General features: G+C 38.1%; 1 long non-coding RNA gene across 1 annotated transcript; it reads right to left on the bottom strand.

The window, feature by feature from the left end:
• Positions 1 to 3,371: 3,371 nt before the first annotated feature.
• On the bottom strand, positions 3,372 to 3,737 carry LOC129236112 (uncharacterized). Its single transcript, XR_008581630.1, has 2 exons — positions 3,616 to 3,737; positions 3,372 to 3,556 (listed from the first exon to the last, which is right to left on the bottom strand). It is a non-coding gene; the product is annotated as an uncharacterized LOC129236112 (long non-coding RNA).
• Positions 3,738 to 18,546: the final 14,809 nt, after the last annotated feature.

The raw sequence follows: 18,546 nt of genomic DNA, 5'->3' as shown, positions 1-18,546 counted from the left end.
CCCAGGTTCCTATCACATGAGCGAATGGAAATTATTCGCTCCGAAGAAGTTGCGATAGTATTATTCTGTCTTATATCGTCGTGAGCACGTGACTCGAGCATTTGTGATTTGTCGTCAGTTCGTAGACAGTCAACCTTGCTCCTTGGCTTATCTATTTGCTTACAGAAGCTGCCCAGTTCACAAGTGTAAAATGTTATTTCCAAAAGTTGTAGAACTTCCGATAGGGTAATTAATTTTGCGCCAACTTGTACTATATTTTATTATATTATGTATATTAGCATTTCTCCGTATTGCCACAGTTCGACGTCGTATTTATAGGTGAGAAGAATCAATTAGTTCGTTGCCTTTTGTTGCCTTGAATTCGTGAACAAATTCTATAATGATAAATTTTCGATGACTTACCAACTCCATCACTGGTGCCCATAAATGCCTTCGAATCATATTTGATTGATATTGGTTTTTAAATATGTACATGCATATGTATGTGTGTATGTAAGTATATATGTATGTGTGTAAAAATGCTGAAAAGTAAATTCAAAATATTTCCCCCCTCCGAGTTATCATTGAGTTCATCAACCACTTTGTTTTCCACAAATACCGTAAGGTTAGGTGATGTAAGTAGAAGAAATGTTGAATTGTAAAATATCTTTGACTTCATATCTGACTCTGGTTTATTATCTTGCTCCTAGAAAATAAATACTCATAGACGTAAATGCATAAAATGTAAAAGGAATTTATGGAACGGTTACACATATTTGCAAACAATTAAATAATTATACTCGCACATAAGCCGTGACAAACTCATTTGTTATACATTTACGATGGCATATTAGACATGCCAATATAAGCGATGATTATTGATGTCGAGATTTCTGGAAATTTTTAACGAGATGCCGTGATATAACTCTCTTAACCCCCTCAGACTTCTTTGTTGCGTTCTTACTGTAATTCGTAAATAGCAGCTAAACCACAACGTTTTTACTTTTCTTATTGATGCATTTTAAGCTTAAGGTGATTAAATTGTAATGAGAATTGTTGCCAAAGGTGTAAAGAGGTCAAATTCAGTAGAAATTTAATAAGCGTAACGTTCTTTTAATAAAAGCTAGAAAAATTGTGTATATGAAATTAGGATATTAGGTTAGGTTGGGTTCTTGCGGCAGTCGTCTTTGCGGCAGTCATCCTTGCTGTTAAAAGTTTGAACAATTGCTAGATGTGCGCATCAAAGGAAACATCAGCAACAAGCTATCACCTTCTCAACATGCATACAGCAGGGGCAAATCAGTAGAGACAGCGCTCTACTCACTAGTCGATACAATTGGGAAATCACTTCACTATAAGGAATGCAACCTTGATGTTTTTCTGCACATCGAGAGTGCTTTCAATAACATACATCCGGAAGCAATTACCAAATCGCTAACGGAAATGGGAGTAAACAGCTTTTGTATCGTTCATAGAACGAATGCTAATCAGGCGGGCGATACGCGTAGTTTTTGGTGCAACATCCGCAAGGAAATTCCTGATCGGGGTTCACCACTGGGTGGGGTAATCCACTTCTGTGAAACCTGACCGTCAATAATCTTCTTCAGGAACTTGAAAAAAAATGGGGGGCAGGATAATTTCATATGCTGATGATATTATAATAGCAATCTCGGGCAAACACCTTTCAACACTGTGTGATCTTCAACAAAGAGCTCTCAACAGACTATCCCTTTGGTGCAAAAGTCGAGGACTAGAAGTAAATCCGGGAAAAACGGAGCTGATACTGGAAACATAAAACACCTGCTCTTCAACAAATATTTTTATGGAAAAAAGCCCTTAAAGTAACAGAAAGGCTAAGTTTCTAGTACTCGTACTGGATAGAAAGCTAAATTGGGAGCTCAGAGTCGCAGATAAAGGACGCAAAGCTACGACGGCGTTATACTCCTGCGTAGAGGGGCGTGAGCATTAAAAGAGTTGACAAGGTCCGAAGGCTCGCATCTGTTCTTATAACTGGTGCAATGTCAACCACACCATCGAAAAAACTGTATGCGATATTAAACTTCCTGCCAGTAGACATGCAGGCAAGATATATTGCGCGCAGTGCGACGATAGGGCTGATCACTTTAATTAAGGAATCCTCGATGGTATGTTGGAGCTTCCCGGACTGGTGGGCTATACATTCCCACATATACTTGCCATTATAAGTAGGATGATTAAGTGTTTTGAAGCTACACTTGTGTAGATCAGCCATCGCACTATAACGATTGTGTGCATGCGGATGATTCTGTACAAGAAACACTTCTCGATTCCAATTTTCCCTTCTTGTATCTTTATTGGCATATTTTCATTCCTCCAAAAGTCAAGCATAGTATTCCTCATATGCATGTATATTGATGCCTTTGTATTAGAATCGACTAATGAAACAATTTATAAATCTTAGAAGACTGTAGCTTTCACTTTTCTAACCAATATTGACAAATTGGAACCCTTATTGCATGAACTCTTATTTGGATTCGAGCTCACAGTAAAGAGCCAAATTTCGTTGCGCTGTTGCTTCTGAAATGGTTTTAGCACTTACGCCCACGTGGCGCTGCCCCTAGGCATACCAATCTTTTCTTTGATTTGCTTCTATTCAAGGGTTTCGACTTTCTCAACCACATCAGTGGATGTCACTTCAAGCGGCCGGCCTGAGCGCCACTAATAAGTGACGTATTTTTGTCTTCGAGACCATGTAAATAAATTACATTTATTCCCTATTAATCTGCAATAAATTAAGATTCGAAGTTTAATTTTTTTTATTGGCTGGTTTATTCGGTGATTACCATTCGGTAGGGCCTGTGTTAGAAACACTCTGTGGGTATGAAATACTAAATGATACAAAAGGATAGGTAGGTAAGTCAAGCTTCCGAATGTATATCTGTCATGGAAACGCTCTTAAAAAAAACTATATGCCGTTCGGAGGTAGCATAAAACTAAACTTGTAGGTCTCTCCGATTGCGGAACAGCATCAAGATGCACATCACAAATTGGAGGAAGAGTTTGACCAAACAGCCGACACAGTAATTATATGTATACTCTTATATGTCATTGCATTTCCATTCCATTAAGTTCTTCTTCTAAGGGCATCACAAGAGTGCTGCAAGCCACAGTGCTCAAGAAATTAATAAAGATAGTTAGCTGGAGCAAATGAGTTTGGTAAAATTCCCGATTTTCTGGCTTCCTCCACTCACTCTAAGCCAATCACTACTTAGATAAACATAAAATACTGCCCCTTCTATTCTCCCTCTATTCCGGTTGCTGGTTGCTCTATGGCATGAAAAAAGCGAGCAACAGTAATTACACATTCAGCAAAAATATTGGCCGCAGCATTCCACAATTATTTATAAAGGATGTTTAATGCTGTTATTTGAAGAACATTTTAATTCCAATTATTAGATACTTTTAACACAATTCCATTGAAATGTTTGTAACCGAATGATTAAACCGAATGATTGCGTATAAACACACTACGAAGAAATTTTTTAACATCTTTGTATGCCCCTTTGAACCAGTCGCCAATTTTTGTAAAAAAATTTTCCTAGAAAATTATAAATATTGGAAGTTAGTAATTAAAATATTAAAAAAATAGTTGCGTACCGCTTCAGCAGGCTGCAAAAATAGACAAAAAATCAGTATTGTAAAAATTACAATATGGAACAATTTAAGTGCCATTTTCTTGAAACGAGAAGAAGCTCAAACTACTCGGTGAACGTCGCAAGTTTAAGTTTAAATATTGAATACAAATTAAATTTGTTATGACTAAAGTTGGAACTAGATACTTACGTAAGAAGTTGCTTTAATTGATTTGTTCAGCTTTTTGTGGAAGAATAACAGTTGCGTGACCGCAACGTGAGCCTCGAGTATCTACACTGCGTTACATAAATATAGCCGATCTTTGAGAGCTCGATTCAAACGCATTAGCTGCAGTCGGTAACAATTGCCAGAGATGGTTTCACATCCCACATTTTCGACGCTTGGGGTTATCATAATAGATCTATTTTTCATCGCCAGTGACGATGCGATGCAGAAAACCTTTTTTTTCTGCCGTTCCAGAAGCATCTCAAACGTCACCCAACGTCACTCGATATCCCTCTCATTTAATTGATGTGGCACCCAGTTACGTGCAAATGTTTACCGACCGTTGATTTGTCAACATCCAGCTCTTTAGACATATCACCAAGGGTTCGGTGGAAATAATCGTTGACAGTTCAAAGGTTGGTGAAAAAATTTCAAGAAACTGGTTATGTGGAAGATAGAAAAAGGACTGGCAGACCAAAAACTGAACCTGCTTTTGAGAACATTGCTGCTGTAGCGCAAAGTGTTGCTGAACAGCCTTCAACATCGAACTCTCGACGTTCTCAACAGTTAGACATTCATGAATCGACTGTTTCACGGATTTTGCCTGTAGATATGCTCACGCTGTATATTTTAGTTTTGCCGTTGTGCACATTGTTTAGGCCACACCCTAAATTCCTATAAAGTTTTAGCCACTCTAGTGTTAATAGCGCCTACCGTAGACTGTGTTAAACGCTGCTCGACGAGGTTACTTTCGTTGTAAAATTTTAATTTAGTATGACTCCATAATAGAGGACTAGAGGGTAAGGACGTTTCAGTCATCGGAGCGACCGTGGAGGAACCACGTACAATCCCTTCCTCCTGCGCCGCCATCCGATGAATACACACATACAGTATAATTGTTAAGAGCCGTATTTTGAATAAAAATAGTGAAATTGAGATGTTTTAAATAAAATATAAATGTACTACATAAACATCAGCTACATACGGAAATTCTTCTTACTGAGGAGCTTAACAAAGGAATCGATATACTTAGAAAATTTGCTCTTATTTTAAAATTAAACATACAAACTGGCTTTTGTTTTGAACGTACATATATACACGTATACACGTACGTATATTTTCATTTTTATTATGAATATTTATATTTTTTGATTTTTCTACCTGCAATTATTCGTAGTAAATTGAAATTGTTTTTTCTTTAATTGGAAGTTTATATCATTGCTACAATTGAAATGTATGAGTATATGTGTGTGATTAGTAGTTTAGTTCGAAGCTTCGACACAGAATTTTTGGAAAATGTAGCACCTTAAATGTTAGTATTGGGTTGGGCAATAGGATCGTAACGTTTTTATATTTTCTTTTATTTTACAACGATTTGTGTGATATTTGGCAAATGAGAAGTATTCAATTAATAGAAATCTTTCTGCTTTACAAAACTATGCTAATTGTATTTTTGAGTTATTTAATTTTTTATTAGTTTTGAGGCTTAGAGATGGAATACCCAGGAGACAAAAATCAACATTTTCGAAACCTGCTCTTCTTTACTTTCCATCAAGGTCAAAAAGCTGCCGAAGTAACCCGGGACATTTGTGATGTGTATGGAAAGGTGCCATAGTTGAGTTAACAGCACAGCAATGGTTCGCAATGTTCAAAAATGGCGACTTTAACGTTGATGACATGTCCCGCAGCGAAAGGGCTTCTGAATTCGATGAAGAACGTCTCAAATCACTTTTGAAGGAGAATGCGCCAAACCAGTCGTGAATTGGCGGAAGAAATGAACTTCGATCATAAAACGATTCTCAATCACCTTCATTCAATGTGATTACCGAAAAATTGGGAGCCTGAGTGCCGGACGAGTTCAACGAAAAAAAAAAAAAGAAAGTCGCCTTCAAATTCATTCTCAGCATCTCGTCCGCCATCGAGCAACGCGCGGTCATAAAAGCGCTTTTTGTACCGATTTCGTTACGTGAGATGAAAAATAGTGCCTAAACATTAATACGAAGCAAAGAAAGGAGTGGGTGGCACCAGGAAATACGAAAAAACCAAGAGTCAAGTCGGATCTTCATCCAAAAAATATCAAGGTATCTATTTGGTGGGACTAAGAAATTCCCGAAAAGAATGCCACGGTCAACAAGGAGCTCTACACTATCCAGCTACACCACGCGAATGAGGCTATTGGCTTGAAAAGACCTGATTGATATGGTGAAATCATACTCCTTCATTACAGCGCCAGGCCACATTTTGCTCAAGTCATCAAAGCCGCTCTCCAAGAGTTTTTGACACAGTCAGCCATTCCACGCTACTAGATGACATTTATTAGCCGACACTCCCGCCAGGGCTGAAGAGGTGGTCCGCCAACTATCTGAACGGTCGTCACTTGTCAGGGATTTTTCGTGACCATACATCTAAACAGAGGAAGATTAGGCAAGGTGTTCCGCAGGGTGGTGCCCTTTCACGCTTGATGTTCAAATTCTATATATCGAAGCTCCTCCAGCCACCAGAGATAGTCTCCCTGGTTTGACAATTCCACGATAATGGCGTCGGCCAATGCCATTGACGGCCAGTGCGCCAAAGTGAACGTCTCCCTCACCGATCTTTCTCGCTTTTTCACTGCGAAGAATCTTCCCCTTTCCCCTACTAAGTCCACGGCACCTCAAGGTAAAAGTCGATGACACACCAATCCCGACGGTAAACAATCCCAAAATTTTGGGTGTAACCTTCTTCTCTGCGCACACAACCGCAATTGCCACTAAGGTCCTCAAATTGCTTGCCGACAGCATTTGGAGCAAAGGCAAAGAATTGTTGCTATCGACATTTAAGACGATTGGCCGGCCGGTTCTAAACTATGCTGCGTCTGTCTGGTCGCCTGGAACCAGTGACACAGAGTGGATTAAGCCAGACATGCCAAAACACTGCCATTCGGATGCTTGAGCCAGAGCTGCCTCCCAGGCATGTCAGGAGACACCTACTACACTACGCCGACGAGATCCAGGAAAGAACAAACAGACACCTACTGGACCAGACAGTGTTTAGACAGACATTAAACCACATTCACCGGGAGACTGTTACCACCTTCATAAGCTCCTGCCCTGTGAATGACGTAATCGGAGTCCAACCACCACCCATTGCAGATGAAGAGCTCCAGCTTCCCCGTGAGAGCCGCGTAACACTGGCACAATTACGTTCTGGATATTGGAGCAGGTTAAACTCCTACTTATCCAGAATTGACCCCGACATACCAAACATATGTCCGGCATGTGAAGATATTCCGCACGACACTAACCCCCTCTTCACATGCCCCCTTAAACCTACTCATCTAACATCTCTCTCCCTCTGGACCCAACCCGTCGAAACAGCTTGTTTCCTGGGCTTAACTATAGATGAGCCAGACGAAGACGACCGGTGATATACCCTAAACTGACGGGGCTTCTATTACTGTTAAAACAACAACAAACTCGAATGGGAGCTCCTTCAGCATCCGCCGTATTCTCCGGACCTTGCACCGACTGATTATTATCTTTTGTGCAGAAGTTCGTCAACACCTGACAGCTTCAACGCATAAAAGCGAACATCGAATACGAGCGGAAGAGAATATGCCAGTTTGCAAGGTCCTTCATTTGAGTCACTGATTGTAAGACAGAGCACGTAATATGCAAAGTGTTGGTATACCCACTACGAGTTACATGAACGCATTTATTGATATTGACTCTACCTATGTCGAATTTCAAGTTGGCTGCGTCGCGTAAATCTGCTAGGGTTGCAATTATTTTAAGGCCATCGGCATAGAATAGGAAACTAGCAAATTTAAAGCATGAGCCAATATCTCCGATGAAAAGAACAGGAAATAGGGGCTCGAGTATTCTGGCTTAGGGGCCGCTTGAGGACGTGATGAATGGTATTGGAACAACGTTTCCAATAGCTACAAAACAGCGACTATCAGTTAAGTAGGATTTAATCCAGGGCAAGAAAAGCAAAATACATACATTTTGGGAGACGCAAGCGATGTGATAATTTTTCAAAAGCTTTCGAGAAGTCAATGTAAAAAGTATTCCCCTGAGACTTATTTTCAAAAGCAGAGAGGAAGAAATCGTTGAAAATAGCTAGCTTATTGGCGACACACCCATGTTGACTTGTAGAAATGAGGTTTTTAACGGCAAAGAAAAATGTACAACTGGCAATAATCACAAATAATTTGGAAACTAAAGATTTCCGCCTATGATTGCGAGCGTGATTGTTGTTGCCACATGTACATAAATGCAGGGGCAACAGGCGTTTCTTCTCAATCGTTAACAAATATACCTAAGGCCAGAGAGTAATTGAAGCTAAAGGTATGAGAGTATAAGTATAAAAGCTGAGAGGACCTATGATCACCAGCAACTTTAATTACGTCCTCAGTTGAAATAGTTAATATCTCAAAACTTATTGCAGATTAGTGCGGATTCACTAGGTGAAGCAAAGCTGGCTAAATTGCAATCCCGGTCATTGAAAGTCTTCGCACTTTTCCGTCTTGTTCAAGTAGTTTAGCAATACTCTCCCGGGGAATGAAATACCAAGTAATAGAAACAGTTTTTTCTAAAGCGGTTGCTCCGTGGCAGGCAATTGCCAACTTCCATGAAAAAGTTACTCATGAAAAACCGTCTGATCTTCAGAGGCCCCTCTGGTATATTTGTGAAAAAACATCAAAATTAAGATGTAAACACCACACAATTCGATCACTGACCGAATAAAGGTTGTAAGCACCAGTTATACAATATATACAAGCACGAGTATATAATGGTTTTAATCCCTTTCTTTGCTATGCATAAAAAAAATAAAAATGCGAAAAGTTTGAGTTTACATGGTTCTACTTATGCTCGTATGTATGCAGATGGGTGTCAGAGCTTCCGAAATAGCTACTAAAGCGAAAATCCCAGACAGAAACTAAAACTTTTTGTATATTTTGATTTGATAGCTAAGAATTAAATTCTCTTATATTCCCTTTTTGTGTTTGTGTTTACTTATTTTTGCCAGAGTTTCAAAATAGACATGCAATAAATAACTTTGCCCATAACCGTGGGCATCGCTGAGGCGTATTTCTGTCGACGTCGTGGTTCAGTATTAAGTATCCGAAATGTTTGATACCAATTAAAAGAAAAAAATTTCAAGAGAAACACACATCCTTATGCACGTGCATACATATACAGAGATGTACACACATATATAAACATTTACACACTTATTTTGGGTTAATTGCAATGAAATGTAACATGGCAACTACATAGGCATCAGCAAACCATAAAACCTTCCCGAAATGAAGTTACAATATTTTTCACTTAATAATTAAATTTTCCAAGAATTGCATGTAACGGCATAAAAGCTTCAACTGTGTAATTTAATTTTATAAACAAAATGAAGTTTATTGAAAAAATTGGCGTATACTCGTATGGTTTACTTTCAAATTATTGCAAATGGATAGATGCCTATATATGAGATCATAAAAACTTAGGAATTATGGAAACATCGACTTCTGTTTTATCAACGAAATGACTTTTTTGGAAAAATTCTCCTAAAAACGCTTTTCTTTCACTTAACTGTGTATATATTATATTGTAATATTTTCAATAAAATTCATAAAGAAACTCCCGTCATAATCACTTTTCAATATAATAAAGTTCTGCTCAGTATAATTTAATTGCGGCACTATCTTTTCACTGCTGCTTAACTTAAACTAAAGCAGGATGTCAGCGCCAGTCAAAGGCAAAATACAACCGAGCAGACAGTATCAAGAACCGAAACGCATGAATACATACGACAAATATACGATGCACAAGATGTTATCAGGTGGAGCCGAAAGAGGCAGAAAGAATGGTACAAGCTTTTACGGAGAGCCTCCGTTGACTGGCAAAAATATCAATGATAGAAAAGCCAACAACTTCAAGATTTGAAGTTGGACTTGAAACTAAAGTACACTACAGCGATACTAACTTCCTCCACAATCCTCGTCATCGGACCATAGCCATACTATGGTAGTGGGTCGGTCCTATGCTTCTTAGATCGTCCGCAACGTCATTTAATCATCTCTTCCGCGGTTGGCCTCTTGGCTTTTCACCAAACATACGTGCGTTCAAAACTTTGCGAGGTATTCTTTCATCTGGCGTTCTGCAAACGTGTCCTAGCTACTGGATGCGCTGCGATTTAACAAAGAGCACGACGTTTTCACCTTGTTGGAGTTCTTCTAGCTCGTTATTATATCTGATGCGATAGAGATCATTTCCTTCATGTACTGGACCTCGTATTCTTCTTTGTAATATGCTTAACTATGTAATTGAATATGCTTTCAGTGCCCACCTTTCACATACATATATTGCCATTGGTCGAATGAATGTTTTGCCTTTATATACAAGGTGAAGTCCATAATAAACAAGACTGCCGTCACAAAAATGTTTTTGATGGCGCCATCTTTTTAATGAGTTAGTGTGTTGGAAGTTATATACCTAGCTGACTTCCGGGAAAGCTTGGTGACATCCGGTTCAGTGGAAGCGAAGTTATTGCGTCTAAAGTGTCAGTATGTTTGAGTCATCGGTACAAAGATGAGTTTCGAACAAAGAGCTAATATACATTTTTTTTTAATAGGTAAACCAAAACAATGATGAAAAAATTTTATAGCGATGATTTTCTATCTTGTACCAGAGTTAACATGTTTTAGATTGGATGATTTTGAGGACATAAATGACAATGAACACAAAATCAGTAATCACCGAAAACTCCATCGAAATTGTTCGTAAATTTATCAAAAATGAACTGAAGTCATCGTTGAAATTCATGGAATAGGAGTTGAATATCTGCAAACATCGATTAATCGCATTTTAACTGATCATTTTTGCTTACGAAAGGTCCGTGCACGTTTCATTCCGCACAAATTAAGTGAGGACCAAAAATTGCTCAGAACTCAACATTCGAAATACCTCATTAAAGAGGCGAGAAAAGACGAGAACTTCCTTCAAAACATTGTAACTGGTGATGAAACGTGATGTTTCCAACATGAACCTGAAACTGGGACTCAAAGTCGGCGTTCATTTGTTTTTACGATTCCAAGAGAATTGTCCACAAGAAGTTCGCTCTGAATACCGCGAAGGAGGAAGCTGGCGCTAATTGCATAATAATGCACCATCTCATCGATTTACGCTTGTGACTGATGTTTTGACTAGAAATCACAGTTTAACCACAATCACTCACCGTACTTGCCTGATGTGGTTCGCTGTGACCTCCATCTATTCGGAAAATTGCATTTGTTCATGAAAGGAAAAAGTTTTGCGTCCGTAGAGGCCATCCAAAAAGCTTGTACCGACATCCTGAAGGACATTCCGGCCAATGACCTCTAACACTCTTTCGAAAAGCTTTTAGATCACACAAAATAGTGTATCGAGGCCCGAGGGGATTATTTTGAATAAATAAACTCGAAGTTATCAGAACGAAGCTCCTGTCGTTTCTATTTTAGCTCAGTCTTATTTATTTTGGGCTTCATCTTGTATTTTGATGTTGTTCTTCTACTCAAGAGCTTGCTTTTTAACACACTGCATACGCTCTGGGATAGCAGTACATTCTACTTAGAAGCAGTCCTAGATGTATAACTTCATCCACGCTTTCAAATTTATTATCACTGAGTGTAAGGTCTCGCGCTTTTCTCAGCGTGTTGGAATATTTCTTTCAGAACATTCATATTTCTCGCGAGGATGACCAGGTGATCAGCAAAGCCACAAATTTTGGAAGCTTCTTTACTGCATAGAAAAAGCAATCTTTAAATGTTAAGAATGCTAGAATTAGAATTCTTCTTCTTAATTGGCGCGATAACCGCTTACGCGATTTTGGCCGAGTTTAGCAAAGCGCGCCAGTCGTTTCTTTCTCGTGCTAACCGGCGCCAATTGGACACACCAAGTGAAGCCAAGTCCTTCTCTACCTGATCTTTCCAACGCAGAGGAGGCCTTCCTCTTCCTCTACTACCACCAGCTGGTACCGCATCGAATACTTTCAAAGCCGGAGCGTTTGTATCCATTCGGACGACATGACCCAGCCAACGTAGCCGCTGGATCTTTATTCGCTGCGCTATGTCTATGCCGTCGTAGAGCTCATACAGCTCATCGTTCCATCGTCTGCGATATTCGCCGTTGCCAACGTGCAAAGGTTCAAAAATCTTACGCAGAATCTTTCTCTCAAACACTCCAAGAATTAGAATTAGTCGCACATAAATCTTGATGGAATCAATCATACAATTATTTTTAACCATTATGAACTAGTTCATTAACTGGTACGAAGTTGATGCAGATACTGATTAGTTCGTTTATGGGTATAATACTGACATTTCGTGGGACATCGCTATGTGGAAAATATCAGTTACTAGCGTTGAATTAAGAAGGAAGATAAACTACTTTAGCTGTAAAGCGAACTGCTTGTAAAGCCATTCGTAACCAATAGGTTTTACTACAAAGGTATTACTCCTATTCGTTTTATATGTCAATGCTAATCAAAAATGAAAATAAAAATAAAATTAAGGCAAATTCGCCGTTTTAATAGGATCCATTTGGAATTGGCCATTTGTCTGGCCGAGGTGATTGTAAGTCACCATTAAATGCTATAACGACATGCATAAGAACCTTAAATAAAAAAAACTTTTGTAAGTTAATCAGCTTGAAAGCCAGATTGTTTTAACTTTACTGATTTGCATAGACCAGTGGCGGCTAGTTTTCATGCGCCTATGTGCCAAATACCTGACAACTAGATATTTTTCAGATGACCCAGAACTCAAATCTCTACTGTACGAGGGGTGCCTTTTATATGTCGGGATTTGGCAGCCCTGGTGTTGCAATCTGGCAACTGACAGCTGTATCGCAAAGTTTGCCATTTTTTGGCTTTTACGTACTCAGAACGTTTTAAAATACCAGCGCTATTTGTGTTGTTTACAGTAACTTAAAAGATTCATCTCGGTCCAAAAATGGAATTAAATCGTGAACATTTTCGTGCGATTATTTTTTACAACTTTCGACTTTAACATTGCATGGATGAACTTAATTCATTTTTTGGCGATGAAGCTCCATCAAGGACCAGTGTTTATCGATGGTATGGTGAATTCAATCGTGGTTGTAGTTCACTCCAAGACGAATTTCGTGAAGAGTTGTTCGCGCACGAAGCACTTCCAAGCAAATGGTCGCCTGTTTTTTCGGAAAAACTGGACATTTCGCAACCGTGCCACTAGAACAACGCAGAACAGTAAATTCTGAGTGGTACAAAACCATTTGTTTGCCAGTTGTCTTCCAAGAAATTAGGAAAACCAATCGCCAAAGACGGATCACTCTTCACCAGGACAATGCGAGCTCTCACACATCGGCTCAAATAACTGCATTTTTGAGCACCCAAAACATCGAATTAATGGGTCATCCGCCGTATAGTCCTGACTTGGCACCGAATGACTTCTTTTTATTCCCATATGCAAAAAACAAACTGAGAGGTCAAAGTTTTTCGACACCTGAAGAAGCGGTTGCCCATTCAGAATGCATGTTTTGGAGGTACCTCATTCAGAGTGGCAAAAGTGCTTCGACAATTGGTTCTAACGCATGCAAAAGTGTATAGATCTTCATGGAGAATATTTTGAAAAACAATAAAGTGATTTTCGATGATTAAAATTTGTTTTTGTTCTCTAATCCTGACATATAAAAGGCACCCCTCGTACTTAAAGGGTAGTTAAAGTTCAAGGGCCGATGTTGAATGTGAACCACACCAATAAGTCAACGACACCATTGGACTTCTTTCTTTGGGGTTATTTGAAAGAAAAGATGTACGTCGATAAGCCAACAATAATTCAAAAGCTAAAGGATGAGATAATTCGGCACATTAACGGCATAGAACCTCAATTATTCCTCAGCGTCATCGAAAATTTGGACCATCGGATGGAGATGGCCCCGGCGGCCATTTCGCCCATATTTTATTCCACACGTAATTGAGCTATACGAATATTATCATAATAAAGAGAAATGATAATAATTTCTTAAAAAAATTGTATTTTATTTAAAATCAACACCGGCCCTTGAAGCTTAACTACCCTTTATATTATTTATTAATTCCATCTGTGGATAAAAATTTAGTTGATTTGCAGTCTCTCAAAATTTTTCATCAAAATATTGCGCGCCTGGTAATTAAGGCGTTAATGATGTTACAATGTGGAACTAGATTTCCATCGTTGGAATTTCCATGGCGCAATTAACAAGTCCGCGCCCCGCATATGGCACTGCCAATATTTTTGACTTCAATAGCACAAAAAGATCAAACAACCAAACTTCTAGAGACAGCACGCAATCGTCGCCCGGCTACTACCTTCACTAATGGTACCATCCTTTAGACGGATGGTTAAAAAGAGAACGGATACACTCAGATCAGTTTAGGTGCTTCTTAATAGCTCGCCCGATTGAAAGTTGTAGGGCAATCGCTGAAGGTGAACTTGAGATGATCCTTGAGGTCTTATAAAGAGACTTCAAACAAGTTGTAATGCGGTCAGACTCTATACATCGGGTGTTTCTTAAGCTGCATGAGCACTATCGATATCGATAAATGTGTCTAGACATTTTTGTTCAGTCAGGTTTGTCAAGTCACATGAATCGTTTAACGACAAAACAACTCTTCAAGATTGTGAAATTAATTAAAAAAAAATTTGTTCGCGAGGTTCATAGGGCACTGGTGACATCATCCGTCCTTATTTCTTTCGAAATATGCACGTAGCTGCCGTTACGATGCGTGGCTAGAGATATCGAGTCGGCGCGCTTATTAATCGATTTATTGCAATATTCAAGTCACCATTTGACGCCATGCGGCCAGATTTATTGGAAAATGTTATACAAAAATGTTGTCATATTCAAAAAATAAATGCCATGAAATTATCTACCAGAATATAATAAAAAAAATTCATTCCAATAATATTTCTGATTTGTATTATCCTTTTAAATTCCCAAGCGCTTAATAAAACATAACTTCTATACAAAACGTTTACCATAGATTTTATTAACAACGTAAACAAAAATGTTGGAATGTCACAGACTTCAATACAGATTCGTTGAAAAATAAGAGCGCAAAAAAGGGTAGTGTAACGTACCGCCATAGCCGAATGGGTTGGTGCGTGACTACCATTCGGATTTCAGAGAGATAACGTTGGTTCGAATCTCGGTGAAACACCAAAATTAAGAAAAACATTTTTCTAATAGCGGTTCGCACCACTCGACAGGCAATGCAAGCCCCCGAGTGTATTTCTGCCATGAAAAAAAAAAAATATCTGCCGTTCGCAGTCGGCTTGAAACTGTAAATGGGTAAATGTAATCGAAAAAAAAGTATTAAGTAATATTTTCTTGTTGCTTTTTTACCCAAAGGAAACCATCAAAAGTTTGTTAAAACGTATTTTGCTTTCTCATTCAAACTTGAATTTTCGGATATACGGCTCTATCAACATAACTTGCGTGTCCGCAGGCCTTTAAAACTTTTTTAAAAATGCATGAATTAAAATAAAGCAAACGTTTTTTTTAATACTTTTTATTAACGATTTCTGAACCCCCAGGGGTTATGACATTATTGTTGCGCTTTATTTTTTGACCCAGGCGTTCGCCGTAGCGGAACGGGTTGGTGCATGACTACCTAGGGCACGAAACATTAAATGATTGAATAAAAAGGTTTTGCTAATAGAAAGGAAAAAGTTTTTCGCCCAGTGTATTTCTGCCATACAAAAGCTCCTCATAAAAAGTAGACCATTTACCATTCAGAGCCGTCTTAAAGGTTCAAAAAGACGTAATCATATTAATGAAAGCTATTACAAAATCTCAATAAAGGTGAATAAGCTATCATGAAAAGTAGAAACGTTTTTACATTTGATTATTATTTTCGTAAGGAATAAAACCTTTTTTTATATATAATCAGTCATTTGATAAATTCAATAGATTTAAGAAGAATTTTGCACTATAAGCGGAATTCGCTCTCCATAAGATCTGCTGCCGTTGTGCCTTTTAAACATCTTTGAGAAGAATTCAGCCGAAGTAAACTGGGTGCAATTCTTTTACACGTCTTGCTAAATTGATTTCGTTTTACTCTGTTCATTATGGGTCACCATTACCCAGGTGATTGGAAATAATTTGCAGAAAAAATATAAAATTTGGAAAACCACTTGGCATACTTCAAATACAAAAACGACGAAATTTGAAATCGAAAAGTGTACGGACATATGGAACACCCCATTTATATACTCGCGCGTAAGTGTTATACACATAATGTACAGTAAATCAGAAAAAAAATGCAAAAATGCAACAACAAAAATGAAAATGTGGAGGTATGCGTCGGATTTTTTATTTTCAACAACACGAATTTTTGTACTTGACAGCTTGATGACCGCCTAATATATAAAACATATATAGATATACCACGACTACACGCGCCCATAGTGATGACTGAAATTAAATTAACCGCTTTACGAGATTTTCCCCAAATTCTGACATATGGCCAAACAAATTTCATGGAAGTTCAGCCAGGAGTTTTAAATTTTCTACTTATGAATAACTCTTTAAGAGAACTAGTCGACATAAGTCACAGCTACGTAGAGTTTAGGAACAGGCTAGTTTATAATCACATAGGCCCTTATTATGAGCAACATTCGATCTTCGACTGTAGTCGAAAGTGCTGATCGAACGAATTTTCATTTGGTATTATGGTGCTCATTCGTTGAAGAATAGGACTATTGTGAATTTCGATCGCTCGACGCATTTACAATAGATAATTTTTTCTCAGCTGATACAGCAAATCAAAATAAAAGAAAAACCGATTGTATTGAAATTCTTTGCTAACAACATTTTTAAAAGTTAAAAAAAGTATTTTTTGTGAAAATGAGTACAACGGAGTTGTGGTTCGACGATTTATCGGACGATAAAAGATTAGTGGAATTAGCTAGAAGTAGAAAACAGTTGAGGGGCGCATCCAACCCCCTAGAAATGGCTTCCACTGAGTACGTTTAGAATTTTCAAAATGTGTTGACGTACTTAATATTACAAAAATTTCCTTACAGATTTTTAAAGAACTTTAGATTATCTAAAGAGGCGTTTATGAACCTACTGTCCAGCACAGAAAACCAGTTGCAGCAGTGCACCCGAGCCAAATCCATTCCAAATATTTTAAAGCTAGCCACAGTTCTGCGATTTTATGCTCAGGGATCGTACCAATTGAGTATTGGTAATGAAGGTATGCTAGGACTTGCTCAACCCACTGTGTCTGTTGTGCTATCGGAAATAATTGATGTCCTGGAAAATTATATTTGCCAAAGATGGATACGATTTAGTAGTACAGAGGCTGATCTGCAACAAAGAAAAGCACATTTTTATAGCAAATACAGCATAAGAAATGAAATTCTTAGAATAATAGAAATAGAAACCTTTACGCCACAGTTTCTGTTTTATTTTTGTTATAAATTTTCTTTATTCAATTATTCGTCATTCGAAAAAAATATATATTTCAGTTCCTCTACGTATTTCAGCCCATACCTGCCAAGGGAAAATAAAAATGTATTTCTATAAACATCACAACCTTAACCATTAACCTTAATCCATTTTGCTGCCGTTCTAACTGGTGGCCCCAAGCAATTCAGCTCCGTTGTAAATTCCTCCCATTTTTTTGCTGCTTGTACTTTGGTGGAAATCCCTTTTGCGAATTGTGGATTCTCTTCCATTAATCCAACTAGCCTTTCTAATTGTTGTTTGGTACTCACGACTTTCGACCTGCATAAAATTAACAAAATTAGTATATATTTATTATTTGGTTACTATAAAACCATAAATAATCGCAAACAACTTACATTTTAACAAGTTTACCCACAATACGCAACACAATCGAAAGCAAAATTGCATTCGACTCTAAATTCGGTATTCAACGAAAATTTCGACAGGGCTGCACCGCTCATAATACCAAATTGACATTCGATTTTCGATCTTCGACAACCAACGAATATCGAAGATCGAATCTAACTCATAATAGAGGCCATAATCAATCAAGCATTTCCTTTAACGAAAAGTTAAGCATCACTTCCTACAGCATTCTAAAGGTGAATCAAGTTCATAATGAGCACCTAGAATATCCGCAGAGTTTCCAGCTGGTGTGATATGCCCACGTGTCTCTGCACTTATGACTGCTATATTTTTCGGTTGAGAAAAAAAATCTGAGATGAAGCAAATTGTGACCAATATTTTTGAGGTTGACTCGAAATAACTTATTTTGTTTAAAATCTGATTTCAATTTTCTTCATTAATTCAAACTGTTGCTCGACTCCATTATTGCCATTTGTAGCCATCCAGAGCCATGTTTGACAAAGCGATGTTTGACGCGGGTACATCGTTTGCGGTTGAATTGACGATTTTCGTGAATCCAAGGTGCTTCTGCCCCGTACATCTCTATTGGACAAAGCAATCAAAACACCGCTAAAGTGCATAGAAATTTTTGCCCTTCCACGTAAAATATCCAATAGTTTTATAGGGACAAGGAACAACTCAAATTCACAATAATTATTTATATGTGTGTACACGTGGATATACGAGGTGTGCTCAAAAAGTAAGGTGAAGGTTTCAAATTTCGCGGGCTACGTACATTCGACTTCCGATTATTATTATTATTTTTTATGTTGGCACACTCGTCTCTAAGATATGTTCACGGATTTAGCAATACAGCAAGTTTAGTATGATTGTA

Source organism: Anastrepha obliqua, chromosome 1 (assembly GCF_027943255.1).
Source record: "Anastrepha obliqua isolate idAnaObli1 chromosome 1, idAnaObli1_1.0, whole genome shotgun sequence".
Classification (NCBI taxonomy): Eukaryota; Metazoa; Arthropoda; class Insecta; order Diptera; family Tephritidae; genus Anastrepha; species Anastrepha obliqua.
Note: the sequence above shows the minus strand (reverse complement) of the source record. Positions and strands in the feature narration are given on the sequence as shown.